This window comes from Pituophis catenifer, unplaced genomic scaffold, assembly GCF_029215685.1.
Source record: "Pituophis catenifer annectens isolate HBS135680 unplaced genomic scaffold, rPitCat1.0.hap2 SCAF_17, whole genome shotgun sequence".
Classification (NCBI taxonomy): domain Eukaryota; kingdom Metazoa; phylum Chordata; class Lepidosauria; order Squamata; family Colubridae; genus Pituophis; species Pituophis catenifer.
The window spans coordinates 12,344,295-12,355,796 of record NW_027256897.1 but is presented as its reverse complement, the minus strand read 5'-3'; the positions used below and the strand labels follow the sequence as shown (position 1 = coordinate 12,355,796).

Below are 11,502 nucleotides of genomic sequence, written 5' to 3'. Positions count from 1 at the left end.
CACCCCCTCCCACAATGCAGGTGTCCCACAACAAAAAAAGTTTTCTAAACATTTGCAAAGTGCCAGGAGTCTCCGGGGATCAGGTGGCCAGTAAATTCAAATCACAATCATTATAATTCAGGGAAGGATCTCTACATTCAAGGCTTCTTTGAGGCTGGGAATAAAGACAGCGACCTCTCCCCTTCCTTCCAGCGGGGAGAGGAAGCGGGTCTTGATGCCAGGGAGCACCTGGACTGGGGGGGAGACCCAGCTGCAACCCCCCTTCTCCCCCGAGGAGGAAAGGGGACCACCAGGAGATGCCCAGGCGGCTGCAGGCTTAGAGGGGCGGGGTAGGGAGCAGCTCCGGGGAGGCAGGAAGGGCTCCGGGACATGAAAGCCGAGGCCGACGAGGGAAACCTCCGCCCATTCCCCTCCATTGCAGCCCCTTTGGGAATCCCCCATTCGCTCCTCCAATTCCGAAAAGCCGGGCGGCTGGGAGGGGGCGGAGGGGCGGGGCCAGCGGCGCAGGGGAGGAGCCAAGCGAGGGGAGGGACCCAGACGGGAGGAAAGCCAGGAAGGCGGCCGCTGCAGAGTCGAGCACGGGGCGTGGCTACGCGGCGCCCGCCAATGGGATGGCGTAGAAGCTGCCCCGATGCAAATGAACGCGAGACGGCGGCAAAAGCGCTTTCATCCCGACTTCCGCAATCGGACCAAAAGAGCCGAGCTACAGGGGGCGACGCCAGGAGGAAGAGGCGGAGCCTGGCCGAAAGGAAGGGAGGAAGGCCGTTCTGGCCCTCTCTTTCGGAATCGGAGAGGCAACGGAAAAACTTTTTCGATTCGGTTGCGCATGCGCCTTGATGCAGGTAAGACGCAGGGCACGCCGGGAGTCGCAGTTCGGGAGGGTCCTCCGGAGAAGGAGGCCTGAGGGGGAGGAGAGGCCGGGGCGCCCGAGGCCTAGTCTGGCGGGCAGACGCTGGGAAGGAGGCCCGTGGGAGGCGGGGGCTTCGGCCTGGGCCTCCCCTGAGGGAAGGGGACGCAGCCGTGACCCTCTTCTCTCTCTCCCCTGCAGGAGGACGGAGGATCGCAGCGGATGCAGGAAACGCCGCCCGAGAGGAGGAGGAGGAGAGCGGGCTCCGTGGAGCAGCCCTGCCCAGTCCTGGCGTGGCTTCCCCGGGAGACGGCGGGGAAAGGCCGGGGGGCTCCGGGGCTGCAGGAGGGATGAGCCCAGGGGGAGCCCGGGAAAGGCGGCTGCCTGGAGAGCGATGCAGGGAGGAGGAAACGGGCGGAGACCCCGAGACGGGCCTGGAGGGCGGAGGCTCCTTCGGAAGACCCCCAAAGCCCCGAAGGATCCAGGAGGAAGCAAAGGAACATCAGTGCCCAGAATGCAAACAATCCTTCAAAAGAAAAGGAAATCTTCAAAGCCACCTAATTATCCACTCAGGAGAAAAACTTCACAAGTGCCTGGAGTGTGGAAAGAGCTTCAGTCAGAGGAGCAGCCTTTATACACATCAAAGAAGCCACTCAGGAGAAAAACCTCATAACTGCCTGGAGTATAGAAAGATCTTCAGTCAGAGGAGCACCCTTTATACACATCAAAGAAGCCACTCAGGAGAAAAACCTCATAACTGCCTGGAGTGTGGAAAGATCTTCAGTCAGAGGAGCAGCCTTTATACACATCAAAGGAGCCACACAGGAGAAAAACCTCATAACTGCCTGGAGTGTGGAAAGATCTTCAGTCAGAGGAGCAACCTTTATAGACATCAAAGGAGCCACTCAGGAGAAAAACCTCATAAGTGCCTGGAGTGTGGAAAGATCTTCAGTCAGAGGAGCAGCCTTTATACACATCAAAGAAGCCACTCAGGAGAAAAACCTCATAACTGCCTGGAGTGTGGAAAGATCTTCAGTCAGAGGAGCAACCTTTATAGACATCAAAGGAGCCACTCAGGAGAAAAACCTCATAAGTGCCTGGAGTGTGGAAAGAGCTTCAGTCAGAGGAGCAGCCTTTATACACATCAAAGGAGCCACTGGGGAGAAAAACCTCATAAGTGCCTGGAGTGTGGAAAGAGCTTCAGTCAGAGGAGCAACCTTTATACACATCAAAGGAGCCACACAGGAGAAAAACCTCATAAATGCCAGGAGTGTGGAAAGAGCTTCAGTCAGAGGAGATATCTTTATAAACATCAAAGGAGCCACTCAGGAGAAAAACCTCATAAGTGCCTGGAGTGTGGAAAGAGCTTCAGTCGGAGGAGCAATCTTTATACACATCAAAGGAGCCACTCAGGAGAAAAACCTCATAAATGCCAGGAGTGTGGAAAGAGCTTCAGTCAGAGGAGCAACCTTTATACACATCAAAGGAGCCACACAGGAGAAAAACCTCATAAATGCCAGGAGTGTGGAAAGAGCTTCAGTCAGAGGGGAAATCTTTATACACATCAAAGGAGCCACTCAGGAGAGAAACCTCATAAGTGCCTGGAGTGTGGAAAGAGCTTCAGTCGGAGGAGCAATCTTTATACACATCAAAGGAGCCACTCAGGAGAAAAACCTCATAAATGCCAGGAGTGTGGAAAGAGCTTCAGTCAGAGGAGCAACCTTTATACACATCAAAGGAGCCACACAGGAGAAAAACCTCATAAATGCCAGGAGTGTGGAAAGAGCTTCAGTCAGAGGAGCAACCTTTATACACATGAAAGGAGCCACTCAGGAGAGAAACCTCATAAGTGCCTGGAGTGTGGAAAGAGCTTCAGTCGGAGGAGCAACCTTTATACACATGAAAAGAGCCACTCAGGAGAGAAACCTCATAAGTGCCTGGAGTGTGGAAAGAGCTTCAGTCAGAGGAGCAACCTTTATACACATCAAAGGAGCCACTCAGGAGAAAAACTTCATAAGTGCCTGGAGTGTGGAAAGACCTTCAGTCAGAGGAGCAACCTTTATACACATCAAAGGAGCCACTCAGGAGAAAAACCTCATAAGTGCCTGGAGTGTGGAAAGAGCTTCAGTCAGAGGAGCAACCTTTATACACATCAAAGGATCCATTGGGGAGAGAAACCGCATAAGTGCCTGGAGTGTGGAAAGAGCTTCAGTCAGAGGAGCAGCCTTTGTACACACCAAAGGATCCACTCAGGAGAAAAACCACAAAAATGCCTGGCAAGAAAGGTAGTAAAATCCAATTAAAACTTTCACTTTTAATAAATTTAATATATTTTTCTTTTAATAAATTCCTTTAGTCTTCCAGGGCCATGCCCAGGGTCCCAGACCTGACTTTGACTGCTGTCAGTCATTCTTATGGCAACTAGCAGAACAGGCTGTCCTGGGAGGGGCGGGAGGCTTTGTATGAGTCCGGATGTAAATCTGTCAGTGGTTCAGGAATGTTGGATTCTCAACTGGGCAGCTGTAGACGAGATCCCTGCCTGGTCCCTGTCCAAGGGCTGCAGTTGAGGGCTGCTCCGATTGTTAGACTTCTTCATATGGAAGAAAACTGACTGAATCTAATGTGCTGCTTCGGATACCGCAGAGCCTCTTCCCAGCAGTTGTGGAGAGGATGTGTTTTGTCCCAGACAATCCTGGAGAACCTGATCAGGCATCGTTTCTAGCTGATTAGAAACCAGTTGAGTTTCTGGGACGGAAAGTTTTTCAGTGGGAAGAGACATTTATTTCGAATTTGAGAATTCCCATATTTATATCTTCTGAGTTTGCAAAACTTTATTGAACTTTATTGAGGATAACATCAGGGTAAAAATCAACAATGGCATTTTCTTTTCCTTGAAAAGCCAAACCGTGTCTAGGAGGACAGTTTGGGATTGAGTTGAAATGTGAGTTGGAAACAGTGTGGGCAGTTGAACGATTGTTGTACTCAATAAATGGAAGATTTCAGCAAAGATTAATTGTTTGGAAATGCAATTTATTTGAGAGGACATCGAAACCTGACAGAACGGTTTTTCTACCAAATTGGGCTAGTTTTGCAGATTTGTTGCAGGAAAAGGTTTGAGCTCTGTGGGTTCCAATTTGGGGGCTATTTTGGATTATTTTTAACGCACTGTAGAGATAGTCCTTGACCTACAACTATTTGCTTAGTGACTTAGTGAAGTTTTAGCAGCACTTAAAAAAGTGGCCTTGACCAGTTTTCACACTTACGACTGTTCTAGCATCCATGTGGTCAAAATCCAGGCGTTTAGCCACTGGCAAGTATTTATGATGGCTGCGCTGTCCCAGGGTCACGTCATCACCATTTGTAACCTTCCCAGCTGGTGTCCCACAAAGTCATTGGAGGATTCACATAACAACTTCACAACTCACTTCACAACTGTAGGATATGACTTGCCAATTATGGCAAAAAATGGGGTGCAGCAACTGTCAAGAACAGAAATTTTTGTCTCAATTCTGATTGGAGATCTAGTTAGTACTACCTGTACAATTTGGGGTTAATATATCCAACCGTCATGAACTATAACCGCAAAATACATCCCAGAGACAGTAAGAAGGATTAATTCACCCAGCTCCCCCACCCATCTGCCTTGCCAGCCCCTCCACAGACCCCACAAAAACACATACAGTATACATGGATTCATCCTCTCCTTTCTCATCCCCCCTCCTAGACATCAACACCCAAAGTATGAAGAATAAACAGAGTGAACCTGACGTCACAGAACACGAGAGCAAAGATGAGGTTGCTGCCATTATTGAAACATGGTGGGATGAAACTCAGGAGGATTTAAATTTTTCAAAACACCAATAAAAAGAGGTGGAGTTGCACTTAAACAGCTGCACCTTTGTAGAAATGCAAAAAATAAAAAATGAAGAAAACCACCTTGAATGCATTTGGGTTAATATGAAAGGAAAACGGAATGAGGTTGCCATAGGTGTATATGACGGACTGCCCAATCGGAGGAACTAGATCAGGGGCGTCAAACTGAAGGATGCTTGGATCTGGCCCGTGGGGAACAGATCGGACTGGCTCACAATGCCTCTGCCAGCGAAAAGAGAGCTCGGGAGGGAAGCGTGTAGCCCTACCGGCCCCGTTTTCAGCTGCAACGGCCGCCTCCACTCCTCCGCCAGCGTAAATGTGGCCTCCACCCCCCCCTCCATTTTCACCGGCAGAGGATTAGGAAAAGAAACTAAAAGCAAAATAAATGTTTCTCCTTTTGCATTTGAGCATCCAAGAAGGGACAGGAAAGCGGAAAGGCAAAGAAAGAAAGACGAGAAGGGAGGGAGGGAGGAAAAACAAGGAAAGAGGGAAGGAAAAAGAAGAAAAGGGAAGGGAGGGCAGGAGGAAGGAAGGAAGATTATGAGGGAGGGAGGGTCTGAGGGAAATCCTGTCGTAGCACTTGGCCACCACAGGTGCCCAAAAGAAGAGTGAAGGTGAGCTGGCCACACCTACCCAGGGACCCCCCCCTAGGTCAAAAATAACCATGATGCAGCCCTGAATGAAATAAGAGTTTGACACCACTGAGCTAGATGCACCTTTTGCTAATCATTTAGCTGATGAACAGAAAGCAGAGGAATGGGGGACTTTCCCTATCCTGACACCTGGGTAACACCCAGTCTCTGCACCTAGTGGGAGGACCAAACAGGTCCCCAATGAGTCTTATTCGTTTAAAACGTTCTTATAACTGCCCATCTTTCAGTCAACTCTGTGCAGCTCCCAAAAGGGCGTTTTCAAAAGTATCCAACACAATAAAACATAAAAAGAAAAATGATCAAACAAAAACCTGGGGCCAATCCATGCCACCTTCTCATTGTCTGACTTCCCAGCACCTGGGGAAGAGCCAGGTGTTTAAGGCTAAAAGGGTGGAGGCCTTTTAAGAATATGGCTCATATATCACAAATGTTTGTTGGCCTTAGAGAGTCCCTTGTAGGGGTTTCTGCTGGAAGAGAAGAGGACCATTCAGGGAATACAAGTGACAGCTTCAGATGCCTGGGGATGGTCTTAATAGGTACCCACATTTGGGAAATCCACATAGATTATATTAAACAATGGCAGGGAGAAGCTCCTTCGCACCCCAAACAATAAAGGCCAAATGAGTCCTAGATTCAGCCACAGCACACTTGCTCCAATTAGGATCTGAGTGGGATGAGCATTTAAAGGCAATTTATTAAGAGTATTGTAACAAAGAGGTTTCCCTCAATGAAAAGAGGAAATCCAGGACACAGAATCAGGTTTCATTTTATACTCCACAACAGTAGAAAAAGTAAAGAGTTGATTGGATGGAAAAAATCAGGGTCGATAAAAATCAATTTTAAAATATGAAAATCAGTTTTTTTAAACTTAAATCATTTCTTTTTAACAAATTTATTTTAATAAAATGCTTTTGGGGTAAAAATCTATTTTAAGATAATTTTCTATCAGATTATATCAAACAACGGCAGGGAGAAGCTCTTTAACACCCAGAACAATAAAGGTGAAATTAGCAATAGATTCAGCCACAGCACACTTGATTCAATTAGGCACTGAGTGGGATGAGCATTCAAAGGCAATTTATTAAGAGTATTGTAGCAAAGAGATTTCCCTCAAAGAAAAGAGGGAATTCAGGACACAAAGAGCGGCTGATTCAAATTTAGGGTCTCCTAAGGTCCCACAATAGACCCAACTGGCTGCCCTTCATGGGCTGATATGAATCCTTCCCCCACCCCCCCACCCCGTCCCACCTCCACTCGAAGTGTAAGAACCCCGGAACTGCACAGGTGCCATCTGCCTTGTTGCAGGAAGAAGGACCCTGATCGATCGCGCTCGGGATGTCGGCGATTGGCAAATGGACTCCGAGGGGCGGATCCTCCAAAGGAAAAAGCGGAACTAGTGGAGAAAAAAGTGTGTGAAGCCTCCACTTCCGGAAACAAAACGGGCAATGAGGGAAGCTGCCTGAATCGGCGACAGAGAAGCCGGGATGATGCAGGTTGGGCGCAGGGAATGCTGGGAGTTGAAGTCTGGGAGGGTCTCCTGAGGAGGGAGGCTTGGAATCTCGAGGCCTAGTCTTGAGGGCGGGGAGGGAGATGGGAGGCTGGGAAGGAGGCCTTGTCCGCCTGGAGCATGCCCGGGAGGCCCATGGGAGGCAGGGGTTTGGGCCTGGGCCTCCCCTGTGGGGAAGGGAACGCAGCCGTGACCCTCTTCTCTTTCCCCCCTGCAGGAGGACGGAGGATGGCGGCAGATGCAGGAAAGAGGCGCCGCCCGAGAGGAGGAGAAGGAGAGTGGACCCGTGGAGCAGCCCTGCCCGGTCCCGGTGCGGCTTCCCCGGGAGACGGCGGGGAAAGGCCGGAGGGGGCTCTGGGGCTGCAGGCGGGAGGAGCCCAGGGGGAGCACGGGAAAGGCGGCTGCCTGGAGGGCGATGCGTGGAGGAGGAAACGGGCGGAGACCCTGAGACGGGCCTGGAGGGCGGAGGCTCCTTCGGATGACCCCCAAAGCCCCGAAGGATCCAGGAGGAAGCAAAGGAACATCAGTGCCCGGAATGTTGGAAAACCTTCAAAAATAATGAAAATCTAGAAAGCCATCTAAGGATCCACACAGGAGAAAAACCCCACAAATGCCTAGAATGTGGAAAGAGCTTCAACTACAGGAGCAGCTTTAATAGACATATAAGGATCCGCTCAAGAAAGAATCCATTTGAATTCTTGGACTGTGGAAAGAGCTTCAATTATAGGACCATCTTTAATAGACATCAAATAGACATCCATTCCAGAGAGAAGCCATACAAATGCCTTGATTGTGGAAAATCCTTCAAAAGAAAGTGCCATCTTCAAAGGCATCTTAGCATCCACTCAGGAGAAAAACCTCACAAGTGCCTGGAGTGTGAAAGAGCTTCAACTGCAGGGACAACCTTTATAAACATCAAAGGACCCACACAAGAGAAAAACCTCATAAATGCCTAGAATGTGGAAAACGCTTCAGTCAGTTGGGAAAATTTTATAGACATCAAAGGATCCATTCTGGAGAGAAACCATACCAATGCCTAGAGTGTGAAAAGAACTTCAGTCAGAGGAGCAACCTTGATAAACATCAAAGACTCCATTTGAAGAAAATCCTCGAGGGTGGAGGGTCCTTTGGAAGACCCCCAAAGCCCCGAAGGATCCAGCAGGAAGGAAAGAAATATCAATGCCCGGAAGGCAAAAAATCCTTCAAAAGAACTGACCTTCTGGAAAGCCATCTAAGAATCCACTCAGGAGAAAAACCTCATAAGTGCCTGGAGTGTGGAAAGAGCTACAGTTGGAGGAACAACCTTTATCAACATCAAAAGATCCACACAGGAGAAAAACCTCATAAGTGCCTAGAATGTGGAAAGCTCTTCAATCATTTGGGAAACCTTTATAGACATCAAAGGATCCACTGGGTAGAGAAACTGAATAAGTGGAGGGCGGTGGGTTCTTCCGAAGACCAGGGAGTCCCCAAAGGATCCAGGAGGGAGAAGAGAAATAACAGTGCCTGGAGTGTGAAAAATCCTTCAGAACAAAAGAATTGCTTAAAAGCCATCTAAAAATCCCCACAGGAGAAAAACCTTATAAATGCTTTGAGTGGAAAGAGCTTTAGTCGGACGAGCAGCCTTTATGCACATCAAATGATCCACTCAGGAGAAAAACCTTATAAGTGCCTGGAGTGTGGAAAGAACTTTGGTCATATCAGCAATCTTTATAGCCATCAAAGGATCCATTTACAAAAACAGTAATAATGCGGGGAATGTGAAAAATCCTTCAAAAATAATGATCTTCATCAAAGGCAATCTAAGCATCCACACTGGAGAAAATAAATGCCTGGAGTGTGGGAGGAGCTTCAATCTGAGGGGAAACCTTTATGAACACCAAAGGATCCATTGCAGAGAGAAGCCATATGAATGCCTGGAGGGTGGGTGGAGGGTCCTTCGGAAGACCAGGGAGTCCCCAAAGGATCCAGGAGGTAGAAAGGAAATATCAATGCCCAGAATGTGAAAAATCCTTCACAGCAAATGACCATCTTCAAAGCCACCTAAGAATCCACACAGGAGAGGAACCCTACAAATGCCTGGAGTGTGGAAAGAGCTCTACTGAGCGTGGAGGCATCCATCGGCACCAAATAATTCACGTGGGAGAAAAATGATAAACATGCCTGAGTGTGAGAAGATCTTCAGTCACAGTGTGTATCTCAGGCATTGAATTGAATGGCGTATTCAATTTGGTCAAGTGTGAATAGACACACTATGAATTTGTTCCGAGTGCACAAGCTCTTAGGGTTAATAACGTTAATATTTTCAATTGTACATACGAGATGTTTCAACTGGCTGAAATTGTACCTTTTCACAACAGAATTACGGGACTCATGATGCCATTTCCCATGTGAACGTTCTCTTTTTAATGCAATGCTCATTTCAATGCTTGTGCTTAATATTATGGGACGTTCCTGTCCATGTCTCTAATGTAAGTAATTGAGCAGGATGATTTCTTCCATGCAATAAAAGAAATCTGATTTAAATAATAAAAAAAGTTAAATTAATTTTTTTTTTTATCCATTCTGATTTCTTCCACAATCAACTCTTGTTCTGTACTCTTTCTATTGTGTGGAGTATGAAATGAAACTCGATTCTGTGTCCTGGATTCCCTCTTTTCATTAAGGGAAATCTCTTATCCTCTAATAAATTGTCTTTAAATGGTCCCCCCACTCGGTGCCTAATTGAAGCAAGAGTTTTCCCTGGCTGAATCTAGGGCTAATCTGGTCTTCATTGTTGTGCATGTAACAGAGCTTCTCCCTGCCATTGTTTTATACAATCTCTATGGGTTTCCGAAATATCCCTACCATGTAAGACCATCCCCAGACACGGAAACTTGTCAGTTGGATTCCCTGAATGGTCCCCTTGTCTTCCAACAGAAACCGCTACAAGGAACTCTAAGGCCAACGAAGCTTTGTGAGATACATATTTTTAAAAGGCCTCCACCCTTCTAGCCTTAAACACCTAGAAAACCCAGGCGCTGGGAGATCAGAGAATGAGAAGTTGGCATGGATTGGCACCCGACTTTTGTTTTTGTTTTTATATTCAGTGTTTTGTGTTTTAATGTGTTGGATTAAAGTTTCTACTTTCATGTTCTAGCTATGTAGTTTTGAGGTTTTTCTTGTAAGCAAGATCCAACATCCTGGCTAAGTGCTTTCTGACAGGTAAGATCTTTGCTTCTGTGGAAGTCGGAAAACAACTGCAAGAGAGTCGAAGGATTCAGAATGAGAAGGAAGGGAGGCCCAGGTAAGCACCCAGGAAGGTGGACTAAATTATGAGCACCATGAAAACTATTCCACAAAAGGAAAATAAGGCAAGGAGATAAACTACCCAGAAGTTTCTAAACAAAATGGGGAAAAGTGTATTCTGAAATCATTTTGATCTTCTTAATCGTTTGTCCTGCCACCCTTCCCCACAATGTAGGTGTCGCACAACAACAAAAGAGCCTTGGTGGTGCAGTGGACTAAACTGCTGCTGTTAAAGTAGTACTTAGCTGCCAGCTGCCTGCAATTACTGCAAGTTCAATTCTTACCAGGCTCAAGGTTGACTCAGCCTTCCATCCTTCCGAGGTACGTAAAATGAGAACCCGGTTTGTGGGGGCAATAAGCTGACTTTGTATAAAAAAAGAACACCTACTAAGCAGGTATATACAAAAGTATGAAGGCTATTGCTTAATGTATTGTAAGCCGCCCTGAGTCTCCTGAGAAGGGCGGCATATATAAATCAAACTAATTAATAAATAAATAAATAAATAATAAAACGTGTTTTAACATTTGCAAAGTGCCAGGAGTCTCCGGGGATCAGGTGGCCAGTAAATTTAAATCATAATTATAATACAGGGAAGGATCACTATATTCAATGCTTCTTTGAGGCTGGCAATAGCGATTGTGACCTCTCCAGCGGGGAGAGAAAGCGGGTTATGATGCCAGGCGGCCAGGAGCACCTGGACTGGGAGTGCTGGGCACTGGTGGGATTCAAAATTTTTTACTACCGGTTCTGTGGGTGTGGCTTTGTGGTCATGTGGCTGGCTGGACGTGGCCAACTTGACATCAGTCAGGTCAAAGGGCGCCTTGCCTGGCCTGAAACGTCCTCAACAAAATACAATGACATAGTATAGTGTGTGTATAGGCACACACAAAGATTCATCATCTACTATATATAGTGTATGTATATGTACATACACATACACATACACATACACAGAGCTGTTCTAAAACTTTTCACATTCAACCTCACTTACTGAGTTTGGAAAAACACACCCAGAGTCCACTTTAACTATAACTTCTGTACATTAGAACATTACACACTCCTTCAGATTCATTTCCCTAGCCTGCACATGATCCTTAGACCCAGGAGATGCCATGGATTGAGTAACATGTGGCAAAACTCACTTAACAACGCTCTTGCTTAGCAACCAAAATTTTAGGCTCAATTGCGGTCTGGCAATTTTCCTCTCTCTTAGAGACACCAAAATAATCCAGACGATATAAGGTTTCCTGCTGGAGCAGGGAGTTGGACTAGATGACCTCCAAGGTCCCTTCTAACCCTGCTATTCTATGATTCTGTAAGGATCTTCTGCTGG

At 47.1% G+C, this 11,502-nt stretch overlaps 1 pseudogene; it reads left to right on the top strand.

Annotated features, from left to right (window-relative positions):
• Window positions 1-762: 762 nt before the first annotated feature.
• On the top strand, window positions 763-9,242 carry LOC139325599 (zinc finger protein 585A-like; annotated as a pseudogene).
• Window positions 9,243-11,502: the final 2,260 nt, after the last annotated feature.